The 24,774-nt window shown below is 40.9% G+C and overlaps 1 protein-coding gene across 1 annotated transcript in view; it reads left to right on the top strand.

Moving 5' to 3' along the window:
* Positions 1–3,111: 3,111 nt before the first annotated feature.
* cdh11 (cadherin 11, type 2, OB-cadherin (osteoblast)) overlaps positions 3,112–24,774 on the top strand; it is a 116,837-nt gene continuing 95,174 nt past the window's right edge. The window contains exon 1 of the mRNA XM_042501868.2: positions 3,112–3,531. The gene's annotated coding sequence lies outside the window, so the exon portion shown is untranslated. The remainder of the gene's footprint in view (positions 3,532–24,774) is intronic.

Raw genomic sequence — 24,774 nt, 5'->3', positions numbered from 1 at the left:
GAGCTGCATGCTGCTATGACTTCTGTATTTCAACTTTTATAAGCAGGTGTTCCACTCATTTATGAAGTCATGCAGCTCCTGCATCGTCAACAACACAGCCCTGTAGATGTTTCAAAATAAAGTGCCTTGTGTAAACAACTGATTGGATTCTGTGTACAGAGATGTTGTCAGATGGCTTTTGTTTTGAAAAACCTAACTATCACACGACAGCATGTGCGTTTGACGTCCCGGCATTGGTTTAAAAAAATTAAGGTCCTAATGTTTTCTGGTCCAGACATTTTCTGGTTTGAAAATTGGTGGATCAGTTTTATCCTCGCTCAGCACCAGCCAGAAAGCTAAGAGGGCATACAAGCTTTAAAAAAAAACATGAAACTCTTCTGTCTTTGAAGAGGAGAAAAAAAATCAATTCCTCTTTTAGTTCTTAGCATTGCCTCGCTGCCCCTCACTTCAGCACATTATATTAAAAAACGAAAAAAGATATGAGATTGGGATATGGACTAGAAGTCAATGAGCATTAAGAAAAGACTAAAAAGGCTAAATTTATTGAAAATAATGTTAATCCATCTGCATACCAGACACCCAGAAATAAAGAGTCTGTGGGCAAAAAAAGGGGCTGCTTTTGTTTGCATTTTCATTCATTATGACCAAAAATAGCCCCTAATTACATTTGACAACCTGCCCTTTATCTTAATCTAATTATGTCATTTTGCATCCAAAGTAATAAAGGCCCGCTGAATGCCATAATGAAAATCTGTGTTATCATCTACTCTTCCCCACTGAATGAAAGCCCCCGCTGTCCCTTTTTGAAAGGAGCACAGAGCTTTTCAAGCCTCTGCCATTAAGTCCCAGATACATACAGAAAGGTACACAAAGGACCACTTTGAGCTTTGAGCCATTCAGAACGACTTTTTTAGAAGTTCCCCGAAATATCTCAATGTGGCACCTGGGTGAGCTGCAATTTGAGCCACGGCAAGAGTATATGGCAAAAAACATATAATTCATAAACCATTTATATGTTGCCTTGAAAAGCCTGATGAACTACTTGTACCCCAATTTGCTCAAGTTTCAAAGGGTTAACTGATACTGTAACAGAGTCTGGTGCCTAATCAGCATCTCATTTGCTTTTAACCCCCATTACTCGCTTTATTTTCGACCACCGGGAGCTTTTCTGAGCCCATTTACTGTTAACTGCTGTTGATTGTGTCTTCTGGCAGCGGTGAGCGCTACAACTTTTAGACGTCAGAGTCACTTTAATCTGATCTGCTCGTTTGGAGAAATCTGGGTATTTTTCTGTGAAAATCTGGAATGTATCCCCATAATCCACGTAATCCACATGAAAGCTTTAAAATGTCTCTGCCACAGATCTGCAAAGATAAATTTAGCATCAGGGACACTCAGCTCGCTCTGCTGAGGGGCCACTTTTGCAAAACGACAGGAGGCCAGGGGCCGGTCGCTGCAGCAACTTACATGTGTGCAGGATTTGGGACATTTCTTGGAAATTTATTGTGTTTCTAGGACTTTGGGACGTTTCTTGGATTTTAGGATGTCTTGAATATTAGGACATTTCTCAAATTTAAGGATGTTTCTCAGAATTTAGGACATACTGTATCTCAGATTTTAGGACATCTACAATTTTACAATTCTACAATTTTTAGGACATTACTTGGGCTTCAAAACTTTTCAAAGATTTTAAGTTGTTTCTCGGATTATAGGACATTTCTAAGCTCTTAGAATGTTTCTAGGACTTGAGGATATTTCTTGGATTTTAGGACATTATTAGGATTTTAAAACTTTTCAAGGATTGTAGGATGTAAGGATGTTTGTAGGATTTTAGGACATTATGAGGATTTTAGGATGTTTCTAGAATGTGTCTTGTATTTTGGGGCATTTCTAGGATTTTAAGACAGCTAGGACCTCTGTTGGGGGTTTGTGGAATCCACCACATGCTTTTTTTTTGATAAACAAGCTCCATTTTGATGCTGTTTTATGCACACTGGCCCCTTATGTATACTAACAGTACAAAAACGACTCCCAATTTTAACAGCTGGTTGGCCACTCGGCACCCTATTGGGGCCCAAGATTTGGCCTGCGGGCCGTAAATTGGGTATCGCTGATTTGTCTGACCCACAAGAGTCTTTGCAGCGACACTTCAAATAAATACATGAAGAAATAATAGCTTTTACTCCACACCTCTACAAGACAGAGACTGAGGGAGTCATAAACCATCAGTTTCACCTGACTGCAATGATGATGAGATTTTCTTTTTCCAGGAGTTTATTCCTCCTCTTTTCTCATTGGTCAGGAGATATTTTAAATGGGACTTTTATTCAACCAATCATCTCCCACAGAGAAGGGTCTTCCACAGCTGCCCCTCCCTCCACACTCTCCTTCTGTCCTCTCATTGGCTGCCTCTGAGATGCTAAATCTGCCCCGGCAGCGGTTGGACGCAGCTCTCAGCCAATGAGGAAAGAGCAACTGTTGCATTCATGCCCCCCCTTTTCCTCCTGCAGGGCTCCTTCTGCTGCAGCCTCTCAGTCTGGATCTGAGGCATGAGCAGAGGCACAAAAATGGAAAAAATGATGTGACCTGAACATGTCTGCATCATATGTGGCATCTTACTCAACACCAGTACTTTTGTATGCAAACAGGATTTTAAAAAATCAACATGCATTTTAATAAATGTGTATTTTATAATGCTTTCTGAGATTTCTGGGAGTCTAAAGTGGATTTTCTTTTGAAAAAGATGTTAATGCACTAAATTATGTGATTTATCTTCTGTGGACCTACAACGTTTTTGCACACTCCTATTTGCAAATGATCTTAATGATAAAAAAAATAGTATATCATTTCAGAAGCAAATATACAGTGAAGAGAAAGTGAGAGGAGAGAGGATTACTCTAGTTTCCAACGCCCTCCATCGGCAGCGACATCTCTCTCTCTCTCGCTCTCTCGCGCTGACTCTCTCTCTCTCTTCTTTCTCTCTCTCCCCTGACTCTCTCTCTCTCTCTCTCTCTCTCTCGCTCTCTCTCTCTGACTCTCTCTCTCTCCCCCTCTCTCTCGCGCTGCTGCTGCCGCGCGCCCGTTCACTTTCCCTCACACCGCTTCCGAGGCTCTTGGAGGGAGGACGGACGGCTAAACGGCGCTGACGGTACCGGATTTTGATACTCGAAGGAAGGGAGGGATGCTACGGTGATTTCCCCTCTTTTTTCTCTCCCGACACCTTCTCACCGCTCCTCTTCATCACCTCAATCTCGGAACCTTATCAAGACAGCTGTCTGTCATCTTTTTTTATCCATCTTTCTGGGTTTTCTTTGCCTCTGCGCTCCAGCGGATAAAAAATAACATTAAAAACATTTTGGGTGTTTTTTTGTACCCCTTCTTCTCCACACAAACAGAATAATCAATCAGTGGATGTGTTGGACATCTAATACAAGAAGCAATACTTGTTGAGAGATTTTTTCGGCTGGCTTGTATGTATTGGGGGGATTTCCTTGGAGAGTCGGGCTGCGCACGGAGTCTCTCACTTCCAAGGTAAGGACCGCTCCAGTTAACGGACTGGGATTTGGCCGTTGTTACCTCAACACAGTCCCATTCATCTCTTTTCTCTCCTCCAGTCTGCTCCCCTCTCCCTCTCTCTTTCCTCTCACTATCCGCGCGTCTCTCTCTCTGCAGAGGCTTTTTAATGAGCGTAAAACAGGCGAGAGAGAGAGCGCGTAGGGAAATGTTTCGGTTCCCGGGATGCTGGGGAGATTCTGGTTCGCCTCTGGATTAATCCAAACAGACATCACATATAGAAAAAGGTCACCGTGGGAGGATGTCGGACGGCTTTAACGTTTGAGCAAATAAGGAGTCAGCCACGAGAAGCCCACGGAGCCGTTGCGCATTAGCGACGGTGAAATGTGAAGTGTATTTGTTGTGCTTGTGGCTGGAACAGTGCAGACTTTCTCCGGTCCTCGGGGCCACTGGATGACGGTTGGATTTGTGCGGTTTTTTTTTTCTTTTTTGCAGCAGCAGCAGTAGTGTATGTCGGTGTGTGCTCGCTTAGTGTGTGTGTGTGTGTGTGTGTGTCTGTGAGCGTGCAGTTGTGTTTTCATATATATGTATGTGCGTGTGTGTGTGTGTGCGCGCGCGCGCGCGCGCGTCTGGCCACGTATAGAGGCTAATCTCGGCTCTCGGTGCCTCCAGGCTCCTCCGCGTAACGGCGACGCACAACTTTTCCTTGGATCACCGTCAACACCGCTCGACGCGTGTGTGTGTGTTTCACGGTCAAATTTACAGCGGAGGGAATTTTCTTCAGTGATTTAGTCGTTACTTTTTGGAGTGATATCTATATTGGGCCCATTGTAACGCGGCTAAAATCACCCTCCTTTTCCTGTCTTTCTCGGTGTTACGCAGCTCTCTGGTGGATTTATCTTTGTAGGGCTCATTATCGCTTTGAGGAATTAATATCTTGAAATCTTGAGGTCTCCAAAGACTCCACGCGATTTAGTATTCAGTCCGTTTGAATACTTCAACCCGGAGCTGCGTCCCTGCCCTTTCGGCTTGCGCCAGCTCTGGTGAAACTGCATAAAAATTGCATTCGGATTGCTTGCCCCAAGGGTCATTCAGGGCTCCTTCTGCACTCAATTAGGGTCCGCGCGATTGGCCCATCGTCCCCCGTAGGGCCACATCAGATAATTTCTTTAATTGTTGCACATACATCCACTGAAATCAAGTGAAAACGTGCCGGTTTGGAGTGTGAATGCCGGCGCTGATGTGAATAATTATGGCTACGTGAAGTGCTGAGCCGCGTGTGAGTCGTTTTCAATGGAGAGTAAATGAGATATCGGTGTATAATTTGGGCAGCTGCAATTCCGCTGCGTTTTCAAGGGGAGGCAGAGAGAGAGAGAGAGAGAGAGAGAGAGAGAGAGAGAGAGAGAGAGAGGGAGAGAGGCGTTGATTGTAGGGCTCTACTGTCTTTGGTATTCATGGCACAGCTCAAGATTGCTGCTCTCAAGCAGGCAATAATCTCTCTCCCTCTCACTCTCCACCTCTCTCTCTCCCTCTGTCTCCCACACTGTTGCGCCATGAAATGCCTCCCCTCTCTCGCCCCACCTCTACCTCTCTCCTCATTTTTTCATCCCTCCTTCTTTCTCCCACTCTTCTCCCATCTCTCCTCACCTCGCTCTCATAGTCTCTCTCTCTCTCTCTCTCTCTCTCTCTCTCTCTCTCTCTCTCTCTCTCTCTCTTCAGTCTTGTGGGAGCCATTGAGAAAATCATTTGCTGTTGTTGTATTTTATTCGACAGGGGGTTCTTACCAGCCAGGCTTGGGCTAGGGCTGTTTCTTGCAGTGCCTTAAAAAAAAATCTGCAGTCGACAATAGAGCGAGATCTGCACACACTGTAAAATATGACAAGACAAACTTATTTCAAGAAAATGTCAGAACAAAATGGCCTGGGAAAAAAAAAAAAAATATATATATATATATATATATATATATTTATATATATATATATATATATATATATATATATATATATATATATATATATATATATATATATATATATATATATATAACCTGTGTTATGCTAACCTAATATTTAAATTCAAGTGTACTTAAAATGTGGTTGTATTTTTTACTTAATTTTGTAAAGTTGTTGCAACTTGAAATAACTCAAATTAACTTAAGCCGACCAAGTTAGTCTGACTTAAAAGTTTTATGCATTTTCTGTCATGATACACTGCTGTAAAATCAGACAAGCTGATCTTGCTGAAAGCTGAAAAAATAAGTATTACTATTTGATTTCATTTGTGTTCACTTTATATTCAGTTGTTTGGTTTACTCAAAACTTAGCTGCATTTACTTAATTTTGTAAAGTTGTTGCAACTTAAAAAAGACACGTGAAATCTTGATCTTGTTCTTTATGAGTGTTAGCAACTTTAGTAAACCAAGTTACTCTGATTTAACCATTTGAAATCCAGAGCGACATCACTTTTGTGCTAGTATTTAAACCTTTGGACCCTTAGCGAAATGATGAAGTTTCTTTCAAAAACATGGGAAAAAAGGCAATGAGCAACTTGTCATTTCCTTTTTTAACTAATATTTCAGGTAATATCCTTGTTGACTTATCTGTAGCTGTTGGGTTTTTTTTATGGGGAAGTGTAGCAAATCCTTCACCCAACCCTCCTCTTTTCTCATCCGGGCTTGGGACCGGCAATGGCAGAGTTAAATTTTCTTGTATTTTTACTTTTTTTTGGCTAATGTTTGGTGGTTTCTTCTTTCATTGCTCATTGCCTTCCTCACATTTTTGAAAGAAATCAAGCCATTTTTTCAGGTTTCAAAGTTGATCATGGCAAATATTTTGCCTATAATGACATTCATAGTTCTGTTTCTTTGAACATGTTTGAGGATATGACTAATCGGTTTGCAAGCGGCAGAAAACAGATATAGAGCTCAGTAAACTTGATTTACTGAAGTTGCTAAAACTTGAAAAGTTTGATTGAATTAAACTTTTTTAAGTTGCAACTTTACAAAAGTATTTAAATATAACAGAATTTTAATTAAACTTAACAATTAAGGTACAGCTAATAGTCATGTTTGCTTACATTGGTTTCCTAGATTTTTTTTTTAGGTAAAATCAACTTTTGAGGTTTTACAGTGCAGAGAGAGCCCCTTCAGAGGTCCAGTTTGTTCAGTAGAAAAAAGGTTTGTAAGTACTTGTGTTACATTCTCAGGCAAAAAGCTTTTTTTTGACTCCTCTGTAGTTTCCAGAGTTGCAACAGTGTTGTGGTTTTCCTTCTCATTTCCTTGTGATGTGGTTACTTTTCAGACATGGCAGTTAATTTTCACCCCCTGCATTTTGTTAATTAGCTGGTCGACACTGTGGAGAAGAAACACAAAAATCTCTGCGGTCTTTCATGTCTTTTTTGGTTAGTTGACTTTGTGGTTCAGTGGCCATTCAAAAGACAGTAGTCCCTAATTTTTCTAGTGTTGCTTCTTGTATTCGCTCTACGACTGGGCTTAACATCAGAGCCTTCTCACTGTGGCTCCACTAAAGAGCTTCTGTAAAAGAAAAAAAAAAGCCCAATTTGTGCTTTAGGATGTTTGCTTATTTTGCTAATTAATTCTTCTAGCGACAGTGTTTCAATCACACAGTAATTCAGTTTGGATGGAGGAGAGAGGAGAGGAACGAGGCGAGAGAGAGGAGCCGGAGAGGATACGAGGAGAGGAACAGGCGATCGGAGGAACAGAGCTGACACCAAAAAAAAAAAAGATTATGACTCCTATCAGAGTGTGAGGACGAGGCAGGGGAGAGGAAGAGGGCAGTGTGGCTTCTATCAGCACTATTCGGTCTCACTCTTTGCTGTCTGAGCTGAAAGGAGACCCGCACTCCTCGTCTTCACTTCTCAGCAGCATCCACAGCTCTCACCTTGCAGTTCCCACAAACGTGTGGTTTTGTGTCTGGGAAAGTGACTGTATACTTTAAAAGCGGGACAGAATCCCCGCACCAGTGCATCTTTGTGCTATTTAGGGTGAGCCGTATCACTGAAACATGGCTTGGATGACAGATGAAAGCGGGCTGGGTTGAGGTATCACAGATTTCACTGATGTTCAGCCAAGAAAGCGCACAGAAGAAGTGACACAGAAATGTCGTCAGATTTGTTGCATTCGTCTAAGCGGTTCAAGAAGCTGGCGGTGGAAATGTTTAGCTTCATTGCTGTGGTACTTATAGTTTGTAGAGTTATAATTAAACCTATGAAGGTGTTTGCTCCCTCAGCAATATGCGAAAAGACACAACTGGGCCAGTGCATGATGCTGTACTCAAGTGAAGCTGCACACTGTGATTACATTGCAAGTACACAGTAAGTGCACGATATTAAAAACAAGACAATTTTTTACCTCGCTGGGCATTTCTCTGTTTGACCTTTTTGCAAAGAGAGTTTTAAATCTCTGAAACAAACAAATAGGCTTAATTTCTTTCAAAAACATAGGAAGAGGGTGATCAGCAACTCTGAGAAAAAAATGCCTAAAAAATTAGCAACAAATGAGTAAAAAGTTACAAAAAAAATACCTGTAAACCTAAAAAAAGACTTAAAAAGTCCTGAAAATGAACCTATTTTAATATTTTATTAGAATTTATATTCTGCAACTTACTTTATTTTTCAGGACATTTTTCCCTTTTTTGGATATATTTTTTTAATAATCATTCCCCCTTTTTTGAACTAATTTTAGGTACTTTTCTCGTCATTTTTTACTAATTTCTTTATTTATAATATATAATTCTCTTCATTATTTATTCAACATGATGGTTTGTTTTTCTATAGTTTTCTGGACATTTTTCCCTCAGTTTTACATCACATCTAATAATCCCATCCAGCTCATTTTCAGATTTTTAGTTCATTTCCTTATTACTTTTTTGTTGTTTTGTTTTTTTTTGCAATTTGCTGGACATTCCTCATAAGTTGCTCATTTTGTTTTTTCCTGTGTTTCTGAAAGAAATCAAACCAATTTTCTCTGGTTTCAGTGGTTTAAATGCAAGTGAACAGCCTGAGTGCACAAGACAAGTGATGTCGGTCCAGGTGTTAAAGGGTTAATTTTCTGTACATTGACCGACTCTGCAGATGAAACATTTGCAAATTAGCTACATTTTCCACATTCCTTTAAACATACATGACTGAATTTTGAAGAGGAAAAAGAGAAGAAAAAAAGCTTCACCAACTGGAAAGAGTTTAAAGGCATCTGACTGCAAACACTACTGACGTCGCTCACCAGGGAGGCAGCGAGATAGAGGGATTAATTTATTACACTGTAATCGTTGTATTTATATTTAATTAGGTGCCAGCTGCTCCATTTCTCATGAATCACGGCATTGTAAACTTGTTCTTTGAAACTATGAAAGAGAAAAAAAAGAGGCTGGATGGATGGAGAGAGGGAGGGAGATGTTGAAGATGAGGAGGCAGAATTCAAAAAGGAAGAAAGAGGAGGAAAGATGGGGATGAATGAGAGCGGACCTTTTCTAGGTAACGACAGAGGGAGCTGTTGGGCTTTGCTGCTGCAGCGACTCCTCTGCTTTCTTTTTTTCATCTTTCTTTCTAATTCTTTCCAAATCTCTCTCTTTCTCTGTTTTTCCAACTCTCTCTCTCTCTCTCTCTCTCTCTCTCTCTTTGCTCCAAGAGAGTCAGTCAGAGAGATGGAGAGGTAGTTAGGCTCCCCGGGGATGCAGGATTCAATCTGCGCACACACACACACACACACACACACACACAAACACACACACACACACAAAAGCGGGGTCTGTCTGGATAAGCATGTCCAGCGTGACTGGCTTCTGTTACCTTCAGATTCACATTACCTCCCAGAGAGAGAGAGAGAGAGAGAGAGAGACAGAGGAGGAGGAGGAGCGGTGGAGAGGAGGAGACGCTGAGGGACTCTGTTTTGTTTTGCTTTCCCCCGGCTGCTCCTCAGGTCCGCGGGTTCGATAGAGAGCAGAGTCAGAAAACAGACGTCTGGTTAAACCCTCACTTTCTCTTAGCTCCGTCCTCAATCTGTCCATCCACGATCCTGGGAGGTCCGGTAGACGATATTCTGATTTGTGATTTCCCCGTGACGGTGTGACGGGATTATAACTTTGACCAGATTAAATGACGGAGTCTGTAATTAGTGTTTTCCACCTTTAATCTCTGTACTTGCTCTCAAGAGGAAAAAGAAGACAGTGGCTGATTTGTTTGTGTTTAACGAGGGGTTCGGTTCAGAGGGGGGGCGCGGGGTTTCCTGGTGCACAGGTGGTTCACTGTTGTTGACACAGTTTCCCGGCAGCATAATGTCCTGGGTTTAGTTTCCTGTCGGCCTTTAAGCATGGAGTTTGTATGTTTCTTTTTCTCGTGCTCATGTGGTTTCACTCAGACCGCCAGCGCTCTGCAGTCAAGAGGTCCAAGTACACGAGCTAGAGGAGCTAAATTACCCACATGCTCAAATAAGGTTTTTATAAATAGATGCAGACAGCCAATTACTGCTTTTTTCTCCTTTAACAGGTGTCTTGTAGCTCAAATTTTTAATGGACATTTTAAGACATTTATTAGCCTTCTAATGTTGTAAAAAACTGTATATCCTTAAGCTATTCAACAGCTCAAAACAGCATTAATTTCATCTTTTTATCCAAGCTTGAGTTAAAGGGACAGTTCACCCAGTTCAAAATCAAAACACATATTTCTCCTGCTTCCTGTAGTTCTATTTGTTAATGTAGATAGTTTTGGTGTCAATAGTCGAGTGTTGGAGATATCGGCCAAAGAGATGTCTGCCTTCTCTCCAGTATAATGAAACTAGATGGCACCTAATTTGTGGAGCTCAAAGCACCAAAAATAGATTTTAAAAAAACTCAACAGTAATGTCTTTTTCCAGAAATTATGACCTTGTTACTCAAGATAATCCACAAATTTTGTTGTGAGCAGTTTCATGTAGACACTAGTGGTATCACAGTGTACCAGGGTACACAGAAAGGCTCCAGCATCAGTGAAACGTTTTAAAACTGATCTGCTTTTTCTCTCATTTTGAGAACGTAACACGCAAAAGCTGCAGCAGAACCGTGTTCAATGTTGGAGCTCCTGGAGAACATCTGAATGTTGCTCTTCAGCTCGTGTGACCTTTTCTCCCGAACGTGAGCGAGCGGAGCGCCGCATGCAGAACGAGGCTGCGAGGACTCACTGCCAGATGATGAGGCTGTGGAGTCATTGCGATAACCCGGATCAATGTTAATTCAGGATTAACGAGTGATTTAATCGATCCTGCTATTGATGATCAGAATACAGCGTTGACTGGGATATTGATCCGACCAGAATGAGAATTGATTACTCCAGATAGAGAGCGATATCGATCACCTCGTGTTTGTGTGTGCACCTATCTCTGCTCCACAAATACAGGCCTGCATGTGGAGGCAAATGTGAATTTGCAGGTGCATGGTGTGGATTTTTGCATTTATGTGTGTGTGAGAGAGAAAGAGAGCACGTATCTGTGTAATCCAGTGTAATTTGTTTTCTGTGACAGTCGTTAGGTGCAGTCAGGTGGTTTGTGGTCTCATGACGCCAGTCACGTGATGAAAGAAAAGCAAGGTTGTTTTTTTACTTCAAATTTAAACCACTTTTTTTTTTTATTCGTTTTGCTTTGGTCAACAGAATTCAGCAGGGAGAGACAGTGAGGCACACAGAAGGAGAGAGAAAAAGAGGGAATACGTGATGAAGGTCAACAACAAAGTTCATCTCACATAAAATTTCAGGAGCTTTTATTTTTTCCCCGTTTGGTGCAACATTGCTCCAGAATTGGGGTCAGTGATTTTTGGGAGGGTTTTGTTTTAATGCCTATTAATAATTCACAGCTGAAAGGCTTCTGGTTTGACAGATTTTCTATGAAGAGCGGTCGAGTCAGTGAGAAAGAAAGGGAGGAAGGAAAGAGTGGCTAGTTTCAGCGTGCGGGTCAAGGAGAGATTTAATGAGTCGTTTGCTTCTCATTATTCAGGATAATAATTAACTGTGTGTGTGTGTGTGTGTGTGTGTGTGTGTGTGTGTGTGTGTGTGTGTGTGTGTTCATGTTTCTTCTTTGGAGCCACCAGTGAAGCCGTCATTCATAGTTGTCTCAGCCTCCTCCCCATTTTCAGAAACCATACATTCAGTTCATCATTGATAAATCTGATATTTTTTACATTAAAAAATAGTAAAAATATGTCCATCAAAACCTCTGAGAACCAAAAGTGATGTCCGCAAATTGCTATTTGAATTCATTTTTGATTTGCAAACTTTTTTCTCTATTTACCGTCAATAAACTCAACTCTTCCGTCTAGTTCTTTCTCTCTCTTATCCCTTTTCCACCAAGAAATGTATTTCTGGTTCTTAAACTGGTCCCACTGAAGGTTGGAAACTTGGCACTATCTGTGGATCAGAACCGCTGTAGTGAAGGATGTGCCATCAGTGAAGGGCGTTGCATAATGCACAACCGAAATAAAACTGTATGCAGGATGTTCAATCACATTGATTCCCTTTGAACTTTTCTTCAGTTACTACAGATGTTTGTTTTTCGAACAACTATTAATGACATGACTTCGCCTGTTCTGATGATTTCTTACATAAAATCTTATTTCTGTTTTTGTTTTTGGTTCCAGCTGATGACAATCTTTTTGGTTTTGTAACTTTTTGGGGTTGAAATGATCTGAACTGTTCAAAAATAGGTGCAGGAGTTGGAATGCAACCAGTTCCATGTTGCTGGAAAACAATCTGTCACCTTCATCCTTCTATCTCTCCCTTTATCTTTTCTCTCCGCTAAGCGTGCCAGTTGCTAAACGTGCCATACAAACACACACACACACACACACACACAACTAAGTGTGTGTACTGCAGACGGTGTGTTGTTGATTACCATAATTAACATGGTTATGTTAATTGTAGTGAGTAAATTTTGCTGATGGAACATATTTGTAAAGGTGAAGTCTATGGACAGACAGCTATAGCCTCAAGTTACAGTGTGTGTGTGTGTGTGTGTGTGTGTGTGTGTGTGTGTGTCTTTAAACAATGTCTATTCAGTCATGCATTCACACTGCATGACTGTGTGTGTTCTGACCGGGTTAGCAGCTGGCATATTGGCTCCAAACAGGTGTGTATCATCTTAAAGCTTAATTTATTTTGCAGCGTGCACTAGGTTTTGGCGGCACCACAGTAACACGACAGTACACCAGGGTACTGTTATGTTTTTCAATCCTATCAGGTGCTCCTCTTTCGATTTAACTCATTGTATGTAGTGCACACCACACACCACCAGTGCTCAGTCTCTGTTACAGAAGTTACAGGAATGTAAACAGCCGGTGGCCAGCAGACAGAGAGAGACCATGAGGAATAACGGCATATACATCTAACTTTGTGAATTAAGTACATATTTGGACCAAAACAGAGCTTGCGATTGTTGGAAAAGTGGACTCACTAACTAGATTACTATCAAGAGTAGAGATGAAAAAAAGTAATCAATGATCGATCATTAAGAACTTAATCAAAAGTGAAATTTAATAGATTGGTAGGCTACGAAATTCTGTCAAAATAAATGCAATATGTTGCCATGACTGAGGAAAAGTGCTTATAATTTCCAAGCTTAAGCAAGAGTAACAAAGACGATTCGGGTGAGTTTGATTTTGTTTCTGTAGAGTTTGAGCCTCTTCAGCAGCGAGAGAAAGTTTGATACAAAAAGGTGTACAGATGTATTTCTCTGTTTTATAAGGAAATAGATGTGAGAATATTACTATTATTATATTACATTTTATGGATTCCTGTTGTGTATTTATTAGTCTTTGCGTGCAAAGTGATGTTGAAACCAGAAGTTGGACAACCTGTCATAAGGTCAAAACACACACGCGCGCACACACGCACACACACACACACACACAAATAGCCTCGGTGGTCAGCCAAAAAGAGCACATGCTGCATAGAGCTTATCTGATTATGAGCAGGGTTAGATAGAGGACTCTGCATCGTCGCGGTGGATAAAGAGACAAACACACTGATAAATAGTTTAAATTTAAAAAATGGCGTCCGGCTGGCTCCAGCCTAAAAAAAAAACATGCAACTGTGACCTCCGTCTGGCCATGAACATTTGTCACGCGTCCCTCCCTGCGTGTTTTCCTTTTTGTTTCAGCATGGTGTAGACTAACAAGAAAGTGAGAAATTAAAGTGAACGTCGCAGAGCGCAGAGGACAGGAATAGCTGCATAATGAACATCCCGAACACACAGCTCGAGGGCAGACAAATTGTTATGATGTGTGGTGTCCAATGTCGTGGTGAGAGGAGGGGGCTCTGGCGCCTAGTTGTAAAAACTTTCTCTCTGGAAATGAATGGCCTAATCTCCATGTTTACCCTCTCTGCTTTTTTTGTCTCACTGCATTATTTATGTAGCATCTTTAGCTTCCCATTGTGAGAGAGGTGTCCTCGAATATTTCCTACAATGTTTGCTACAAAGAAAAACCCTCTGTGTTTCCCGAGGTGCCTTTATCAAAGAGGCAGAAAAGTTACAGCAGCTATACATACAGTCCACGGGCCAAATCTGGCCCCTAATAGGGTGACAGGTGGCCCCAGAACTATTTTCTAATAGTAAATAAAAATAAAGTGATTCATACTGGGAATTGTTTTTGTACTTTTAGTATCCATAAGGTGCCAGAGTGCATAAAACGGCATCAAAATAAAGCTTGTTTATCAAAAGAAGTGCCAGTCGAGGATCGCCCACACCCCCGACAGAAAATTCTAAGAAATGTTCTGAAGTCTGAGAGAAATCCTATAATCATTCATCCTAAAGCCGTACAAATGTCCTAAAATTCCAAAAACATCCTAAAATCTGCAATCCCAGCAATGTACTTAAATCTTAAAGACACCCTAAAAAAAAAAGAAATGACCCGAAATCCAAGAAACATCCTAAAATCCTACAAACATCCAAAAATTCTTGAAATGCCCTTCAATCTCTGAAATGTCCAAAAATGGCCTCAATTCCCAGAAATGTCCCAAAATCCTAGAAACATGTATCGGGCAGCTGTGACTCGTCCCTGACCTCTTGTCATTTTGCAAAAGTTTCCCCAAAAACAAAGTAAGCCGAGTGCTGTAGCACCTTCAAAGGAAGCAGACGAGTTACAGCAATAACATTTGGTCTGATTTACTGGCGAAATCATTTTGTTAGTTGTATATTCTGAAGAATGTCGCAAAAATAGAGTCACAGCGACCAATTTTTTAAGCTCGAGAACAGTTTGTTTGTCCTGCCAGCTGGTGTTTGGAGCTTGTCGGACTGAGAGAAACAGATCACTCCTTCGCTTGCGTTGTGGTCAGACTGGATTTGTAACCATGATTCACCTGTGCTGAGAGCAAATAAAAGTCACGAGACACGGACGATCACGTCTTGTTTCTGGACAGCTATGAGACCAAACGGCGAGGAGGAGAATGTTTTTAGAAACACAGACTATCTCTCTGTGTGTATCACTTGGACGGATATGAGAAGCGGCGTCTTAGTCACACATATTCTAATGTTTCGGAGTGCGTATGTGCATCTCCAGCATTAACCGCTCAGCATGCTGGCAAGGCCTGCTCTTGATGTCAAAGTAACGCTTTGATCACACTGGGACTTATCGAGCAGTTCTCATCCTTTCCCGTCTCGTCCTCTCCCTCCTTCCTTCTCTCCTCTCCCCTCTCTCCCCCTATCCTCTCCTCTTATCTCCCCTCCACCCGTCCTCTTCAGTATGCCTCACTCATCTTCATCTCCCCCCCTCCTCTTGTCTGTTTTTATCCCCAGCCCCGTCGCTACAAAAAAATGTTGCCGTTGTATGTTTCTGCAAACCATAAATATGCTACATTTCATCTTTCATGTGTATTATATCAATGCTTCTAAACTGACAGTATATGGAGGTGATGGAGGTGATGGTGACGCCTGCCAAACTGCAGCTTATTGTTTGAAACCAACAAACAACACAGGTTGCGTCTTAACGAGTCACCGCTGCTTTTCCAGCAGCATTTTAGCCACCAAACATGGGCAATGTGTCATTTTCACCACTTAGTTTCCTGCCAGGAAACTGCCATTAAAAGAGTCTGTTTTTTGCAGTTCTTTAGCCACACACACAGCTAAAACATTTAGAGACGAGACAAGACAAGACGAGACGAGACAAGACTGTATAAGTCCCAGAATGGGGAAATTTGCAGCAGCTTTTCTTAAAATAATTTTTTGGGCTTTTTCGGCTTTATCGGAAAGGACAACATCAGTAAGTTGGTTTCCATTACAGATTTGTGCAAAACTTAAGCAATATTTTCAAAATGTGGATAAAACACAATTGCGAGATGACCGTGTTTACACTGAGTGATGATCATGGCGATGGATGTTCAAAACATTAGCAGCTTTATTTCTATTGCAGCCACTGCTCTAGCCGCCATTATTTCCAATCCAAGGTCACGTAGGCGTGTTATGGAGCCATGATGAAAAGGCAAGCACCTTATATAGGAGGGTTTTCTGGGAGCTGATTTTACTTTAAAAAAAAAAAGATAGGGAGACATCTCTAAAGTCAAACTCTATTTATAATGAGCATAATTATATATTTAATTGTTTGTGGATTATTATAATTATAATTTTTAGGCATTTTTTAGGTCACCTCCTTTTCTTTTCTTGGCTGCTAATTTTCAGGAAATTTTCTTGTACTTTTTACTATTTTTTGCCAATTTTTGGGTTATTTCTTGGTAAGTTACTCATTGCCTTCTTTTCATGTTTTTTCAAAGAAATCAAGCCTATTTACCCAGGTTTCGAAGGTTTCAAAGGGTTACATAATAAATGTACGTGTCTTTGTTAAAAAAAGCTGCTTTTCAGTATTATTACTTAGCATAATGTTTACTAAATTAAACACCTGATAGACACCAAAATTCATCTATTTTTCCATCACATAATAAGTCTGTTTACTAACGCGGAGCTCCCAAACAAACTGATTGAGCCGTGCAGATATGAAGGTGTGCTCTGAAAGATAATGTCTGCTCCGTCTTCTGTGTACTTTCACACACACTCTGCGGACGCACAAGAGGCCTTGAGATTATATAACCGCTGTTGTCGTTCTCTGCTAAACACACAAACAAGAGTGCACACTATATGATGTGATGCCATAGTGGCGGATGATGACTCATGCACATACATCGAAGACGGAGAGAAATCGAGATAACTGTGCACTCTGACACACACACACAAACACACAAAAGCATGTTTTCTTTTCTACAAGCATTACTGCAAGGTTGACCTCTTTACCATAATAACGTCTCTCCGTCCGCTGTCTCTTTCTGCGTATATATGTGTTTCTTATTTTCACGCTATCCCCCCTCACTCCCACGCTCCCTTCAGCGTCTGTCCTCCTCTTTCTGTCCCTCTAATATGTCTCTGTCTTTCTCTGCCTCACTGACCGTGACACTTATAATACTGTAATATGATTGAATGTGACTGCTGCTTCTTCATTGAACAGTATTAATTTCAGTTGGGCTTTCTCCATGCGGACGGCTTGCCTCTTTGCAGGCTCTGTGCTTTAATCCTCAACCATGACTCACAGACTTATAGAGCATATAAAGCAAACTCTCCCTCTCTTTTCGCAACTTTTTTTCGTTGGTATATCTCTCCTCTATCTTTTCTGCGTCTCTTCTTCTAAATCGTCTCAATTTCTCATGCGCTGTCCGTCTTTATCTCCGGCTCCCACCGTCTCTTTAGGTTTCAGTTGCAGCTGTGACAGCAGTGACCTTTTCAGTGAAAGGAGATGCAGTGAATGGCAGCGATAGCGTCCTTCAGTACTGCCTAATTGTTATTTCCTAATAGGAGCCTTCAGCTATAAATATGAAGAATACATAGAAGATCTTGACACCTTCTCCACACAGCTTTTAATCCAAATAAGAAACAAAATCAATGAAAGAAATTCAAAAGGGAGGATTCAGAAAATGGGCATGATTGTGCCCTTTAAACCTCCATGAGGATGTGAGTGAAAGGTGAAAGACGTGGTGTCAGTCAGTCTTTCAATTTCAGCAGGTGTTGATATGAGTGAACAGGAAGTGGCCGCCATACTGCTTCCTGCACAGTGGAAACTGAAGCCAAAAAATACAAAATAAAAATGGAGATCAAACTGCAAAGCAGCAGAAACATGTTTTAGCTTCCTGTTTAACTGTAACATCCAGTCACTCGCCATTGTGTTGAACAGTTTGCATTATGTCACCGACCTGCAGGAGTGTTTGTTGTTCCTGAGCATTCTGGTAGTTGAAGGTTTTCTACTTATTGATACCGCAGCCTGGTCATGTAGTACGATTTCAAAACTACCATCGTCTTTCTGCTGCAGAGATGGTCGAGTTTTATGTGAGGACTCTGTTTATATCAGTGAAATACTTCTTTAATGGACTTTAACATGGCTGAGGCTGCTGCTGCAATTAATTTGAAGCATATAAAGATGGTGTAGTTCGGGTTATTTTTAAATTTCGTGAACTTGCTTTGAGCCATTTTCATTCATCATATATGTTTTCAGTGTTTTATGTGGAGTGACATCAAATTTGTCGCCACCACATTTATTTTCATTGTGACGTTATGAAAGCAAGCACCATCAACACTGTTTATACTCTGCTGGCAAGGTCGAGCAAACAAGGTCGCACTCAATGCGTGTGTGTGTGTGTGCATGTCACTCCAATGTGCCCGTGCATGTGTTGTCACACACTGGTGCTAAAGCTGACCATGCAAGGTCACCGCGTTGTGTTTGTTTGCCCGTGCACCTGAGCATGAGCATCACCGGAGCAGCAAATAAAAGTCGTTTCAGGCAGTCTGTCCACGTGTCTCTGTGTCACGTAAAGGTGAGATGTGCACGTTCACCCTCGGCTCTGTGTGTGAGTTCAGGCGTGCATCTTGCCTTCTGATTTTATCTTTATGAGAACCAGGTGTCTCCACAACCAGATAAAGACCTAAAATTTCCTCCAAAGAGCTGTCAAGGTTTTAGTGGTTTTTAGGTTGGATGAAGCATTTTGTTGAGTTTAGATTTGCTGCTAAAGAATACAGTGAGGATCAAGAGTTTTTAAAGTGGATCTAGTTCAGGAAAGTCCTTACAAGTATACTGTAATAGTCATAAAAGGGTGTGTGTGTGTGTGTGTGTGTGTGTGTGTGTGTGTGTGCGTGCATGCACGTGCACGTGCACGTGGGCATGCACACAGAGATAAATACATCACCGCTTGTCTAGACAGTTGTTTTGACCTTTTTTATATGAGAAAACGTTCCTGATGTTTTATTCACCGAGCATGCTAATATTTTATTCAACAAGGCAATGCGTCGATCTTTAAGAGCAGATTAGAGCAATAAGAGCTGCGTGTCATCAGGTTTCACTCTCCAGATGAAAAGAAATATATCAAAGAAAATATCTCGCTGTGACATTTGGAGGCGAGAAAACTCCGTCTCATTTGCGAGGGTTTCCACTTTGTGTTTATCCTTCAGACGCAGTGTGTTGGTCTGTTGCACTGAGTGTGGAGGAACATTTTAACACACTGATACTGAGAACTTGGTTCTGAAATAATAACTCTAGACTGTGGCCTTAGTTTCAGTGTCATTTTTTCACTCTTGCAAGTTTTCACAACAAGGTTTTGGGATCCTCAAGGACACAAGGCAGCTCCTAATATCGTGAGGAATAAAACATTTTCAAGCTTTTTCTTACAAAAAAAAGGGTTATTTTGATTAATTAACCCCTTGAAACCTGAACAAACTTATTTTGCCCAAGAAGATACAAACAAAATTACCCCTAAAAATATCACGAAAATAGTAGAAGTTACACTTTCCTGAAAATTAGCACAAAAAAAAGTAAAAACATTAAAAAATTAATGACCTGGGAAAAAACAGCTAAAATAAATAATTAGACTCTTAAATAGATAAAATAATAATTTAATCAGCCTGGGAGAATTTAAAAACAGGATTAAGTTTTTAGTTTGTTGCCTGTTACTTGTGCGCTAATTTTTATGCTGTTTGTTTCAACTTTTGCTGTTTAGTTTTTAGTCTACTTGTTCTTTTTATGTGAAACTCTGTGCTGCTGTCTTGGCTAGGACTCCCTTGGAAAAGAGATTCCGAATCTATATTCTGTTCTGTATGTTTAATATGCTGCTGGTTACTTAAATTTCCCTCGGGATCAATAAAGTACCTATCTATCTATCTATCTATCTAATTTCAATGGCACTACTAAAGAAATAATTAAAAAAATACATACATAAAATAATTAGTCTTCTGGACTTTTTTTATCCTTTTTTTGTGTTAAGTTCTCTTAATTAATTCATGGCATCGCAATAAGCAGAAATAACAGCACCGTTTTTACTGCAGAGTTCAAAGTAATGAGTCGCATAAGAAAAAAAGAAAAGGTCAACTTATTTTGGATTGAAGCGTAGATGATTGAGTTCTGATGATGTGAGCAGGGGGTGGAGGTGAGAGGGAGGAATTGATCAGCAATGTTGCGGACCATTACACCCGCCACGCATGTGTAATGACCCTGATTACAGCTCTGAATCGTCCTCTCTCGCCCCTCACCCACAAACACTCCACTCAATGACAAACTGGAGGACATAAAGGGTCATTGTGCCAAAACATCCTCCCCTGCAAAACGATACCCTGCGCTCACTCCCTCCATTCTCGCTCCTTTCCCCGACCAATGCACGGACGCTCTGGATACTTGATAATAACCCCCCTCCTCCTGCACCACACAGAGCCCCTCCCGTCTTTCTCCAGGTTGACACAGAGAGCCCTTTGTCGTCCCGAGCTGCGATCGCGTACCTCAATGAGCCTGTTCGGTTCTCAAACTAACCAAAGACCCCCATCAGAAACTCATATCACAACAAAAGTCCCCCAAACTCACACGTTTGTCTACGATCAACCATCTGATCAAAACAGTTTGCCTCCTTTTTCTTATTTTCAGATTTATCTGGGCTCAAAGTTTACCAAGTGAAAGATATGTTTTAACTCTTTGAAACCTGGATCAGTTTCCTTGTGCTGCATTCAGACGCCTTTCACATGCATCTAACACATTTTGGTCGGTGGAACTTTTCCGACACAAAAACCATTAAGAGGTGTTGTTCCATGCTAACACTTAAAAAGTACACAGTGCAGCATCAAGCACTGCAGCAAATGATCTTCCTAACTGATTAATTTCTTTATTATAAATATATAATACAACAAAAAAGTAGTTAAAAACATATCAACAAAAGAGAAGAAAAAAAGCACGTAATGAATTCCATCTTTCCATCTGCAAATTACACTTAACTTTAATCAAAAACTATAAATTTAAGACTTGTCACATAAATGTACACATATTGCAATATTTACCATTCTGACTATGATATATACTACTTAATACACACCTTTATATATAGACTCACATGTATCTTATCAAAAATATTAAACCAGTAATATCTAAGAAATCGTGTTTACTTCACTTTATTATTTACTGTTTTCCTGGCGGTCAGCTAAGATGATGTTGAGGACGAGAGTGCACAGAAAGAAAGACATACGCCAAGGAAGGACAGACTGAGCTTGATGGAGACCTCTGTCCCTCTCGCAGCAGGTTTTCATCAAGTGCTTTGACAGACGGATATGGCTCAAAGGTCAACGCTTCTTTCACTGCAATATATATGTGCATCAACAAGCGTGCGTCCAGCCAAAGCGTCCTTGAGCAAGACGGCACGTCGCTCCATTTGAGATGGAAAAGAGAGGAGGAGGAGGAGGAAGAGGGAAGAGGGGTAGGACGGTCGTCCAAGAGACGACAGAAGCAGCCCTAAGCAGACCCAGATTAGCTTTGCTCTATTGAGGAGGCAAGGACCAGAACACAAGGTCTTAGTGGATGCCACTAAGCCTTTAAAGACCTCCCTCCAGCCCGGGATGTACACCCCCCCATCCCATTTATCCAGTCACTGACACACAGCGTTTACATTCACATTAGCCCATGGAGACCGAACATTCATGCCCGCAGTCAGGTCGTGATCTGTTCACCCACACGTCATTAGTGGTTTTATGGCTTCAGAGCAGTTTTTATTCAGAATGATAAAGTGCAACGATGGGTTTGATCTCAAAGCAGTATGTGCATCATCAAACACTTTATTCCTTTGTAAGTTAAGACCGCAGGACAGCTAATAACTTCATAAATATTTAATAGTTCTTCTCTCATGTCAGCTGTTCAGTGTTGGACATCTTCACATGGAATAGAATATAAAATAAGTTACTAGGATTTTTTTTTTAAGCACAGAAATAGGTAAAAGTCTGGTTTTTGTGATTGCACAAGATATATTTCTCAATTGATTTGACCTTTGATCCCATCACTGGTCCACCAAATACAACGCTTCACATCATGCACGCTCGAAGGGCTTCTTTTCAACATGGTATTGATCTGTGTGGGACATCTGCACTTTCAGGGAAAGTGGCTTGAAAACATAAACAATTTTTAAGCAAATGTCTTGACAACTTTTGGCCTGTGGTGTCGTTTAAGTCTTTACAAACTGACCTCTGGACCTTCTATTTTATTAGATCTGAAATATTAACCATAACAGCTAAAGCATTCATCCTTTTTGGAGCAGAAAGCTCAGGCATCATCGCATCATGACCTTATGTTACCTTACTGCACATGCCATGCGAACATGGCATTTGTGTAATTACGCCAGAACTTTCCTAAGAATTTCCCCATATCCTCTACGGGAGATTGTACACACATCGATCTAAAATAAAGACTATAATAGCAAAAATATTCAGTCTTTTTGAGGCAGAGAGTAAAGGTTTCTGTTTTCTGTGTTGTCACTTTGTACGCTCGTATTAATGTCATTGTGCCACATTACCTGCAGTGCAAAACTGTTTCGTGGTGCCAGAGAAGTGAATGAATCCATTGCAACACCTATGCACTCTGCTCATTAAACGAGCATGTACATAATTTTAAAAGTGTTAAGAAAAAACATTGTTTTTTACTTAAATGTTTTGTGTTTTTGATTTGTAAAATTTGATGATGACGGTGGTTATGGTTTATTGACTAACATAATCTTTGAGCTTAGGTTGTGCAGATTTTAGGAAACATTTGAATTTACTCCAAAACATAGGCATCAGTGGACCATTTCTATTGCAGAGTTCCAAGTATAAAAAGTGTTTTCAACTTGTTAAAATCACTTTTTTTACTTAAATGTACCATAACAACAGGTTGGGATATGTTATTGCAGTAAAAATAAAAGTTGTGTCTTGTAAATGAAAGCATCTCTCTGTCTCCATCTCACTATCTCTTCTCTGTCTCCGTCCATGGGTCCCGAGGGTCGTGGTGTCAGCTGTTGGACAATAGGACAGCTGTATCCAGATCAGCCAGAGAGCTACAAGCCCCCGGGGGTGGGATTAAGCCAATTAGTAGCTGTCAATCACAGTGACATATCACGGGACAGCTAGATCAATACTCGGATGAATGGAGGGAAGGAGGGACAGACTGGGGAGACTGAGGAGCAAGTTTGGGCTGGATGGAGGAAAGAAAGGATGGACAGAGGGAGTCTTGAGGATGCAAAATGGACACTGGAGATGATGAGAGATGGCTGCACTAAAAGCTCTTATGAGTAGAGATCTAAATGGGTGGAGGGATGAAAAAACGATATCAAACCAGCTTGCATTATAAGAAATAAAGAAATGCTTATAGACAAAGGACAGATTTCTATTAACCATCAAATTGTGCAAATTTAAATTGTGAGTGTAAAACATGCCTAATAGAAACATGTGAATTTTTAAAAAATCCCATTTATGAAGTTGCAGAACATCCTTCACTGGAAACACAGTCATCTCTACATTGTTTATCGTTTAGCATTTCGAACATATAGCTCAAGTTTTGTGCATCTGTAACTGAAACCAGCCTAACGTATGTTACTGCTTCTTATGAAGTCACTCTTATAAAATAGTGGAAATGATTAGAATAGTATAAAGCTGCAGAAAGAGAAAATGCAAATATAAAGATGGTTAGATGGGAGCGAGAGAGGTAAAAAGGCATTTGGGGGGCAAAAATAGAAAAAGAAAGAGATCTGGAGGGATAAAAAAAGACTGCTGTTATAGTAAAGCCTCAGCTTGCAACCCAGAGAGACCTAAAAAATGAATAGGTGTGCAAATCAGTCGCCCCTCTCCTTCCCCATCATCTCTCTCTGTCTCCCATCTGTTTTCCATTTAAGTATTTGTGGGCGGGCGCTTTGTATCCCGAAGAGTTTTGCGGGAGAATTTGTTTATCATGGTCAGGGACATCAGAGAAGCCCGTCTCCTTCTGACAGCGACGAGAGCAAATCAATAGGCCTCAAGAGAGAATGACAGGGAGGGAGGAAGGGGGGAGGAAGATGTGGGGGTACTTTGGAGGGAAGGAAAGCAAGAAAAGATGCATGAGAAAGGAGAGGAAATGAGAAAAAAGGGAGAGGAATAGGGATGGGATGCAGATGGTTAATAAAGAAACCGTCAAATTAATGCATGAAAGGAAAGATTTAGTAAAAAAAGCTGCAAAGTAATTCAAATCAAGAGAAGAATGAGAATGAATGATAGATTTATGGAATAGTACGAGGGGGAAGACAGAGTAGAGTGGAAAAGGAAGGATGGAGATGTTAAAAAACTTTGGAACATCTGTCAGACTATTAGGAAATAATTGAGAATGAATCTGCCTTCGACTGCAAAGAAGTACTGTTCCTTTTAATGTTTTGAGCTGATTGAGGCGACAGTGAATCGACTGTACAGACAGTAAAGGGGACGGGGGAGGAAGAGAGAAAAGAGGAGACGATGTACAAACATCCAAACAAATTAAGGATGGGGGGGACTGGAGGATGCGAGTGACACAAAAGACAAAATGGAGAGGGGAAGAAAAGAGGTTTTAAAAAGCAATAAAAAGAGGGAGAGGAGGTTCTATAAAAAGTGCGAAAAACTGAATAAAAGGCCAGATGAGTGAGGCAAAGGAGGAAACGGGACAAAACAGCTGAAAAAAGGAGAAAAATGAGGAGGAGAGGATGCATGAATATGAGGAACATCTGGCATGACTCTCAAAAAGTTCTTCGGCCTTTTGAAATTTGTGTGTGTGTGCGTGCGCGTGTGTGTAAGTGCATGTGCGTGTGCGTGTGTGTAAGGAGGGTACAGAGTGGGGGTTTGTTAGTCTAAAGCAGTGATGCACAAAGACACACAAACGAGGCCTGCCACACTCACTTATACACGCCTGGATGGATACAGAAAGAAAGATCGAAGGTTTGAGGAACGAGGGAAGGAGATTTAAAAAAAAAAAGTGGGGGAGC

This window comes from Plectropomus leopardus, chromosome 13 (genome assembly GCF_026936395.1).
Source record: "Plectropomus leopardus strain MGB_pleo_1.0 chromosome 13, ASM2693639v1, whole genome shotgun sequence".
Classification (NCBI taxonomy): Eukaryota; Metazoa; Chordata; class Actinopteri; order Perciformes; family Serranidae; genus Plectropomus; species Plectropomus leopardus.
Note: the sequence above shows the minus strand (reverse complement) of the source record. Positions and strands in the feature narration are given on the sequence as shown.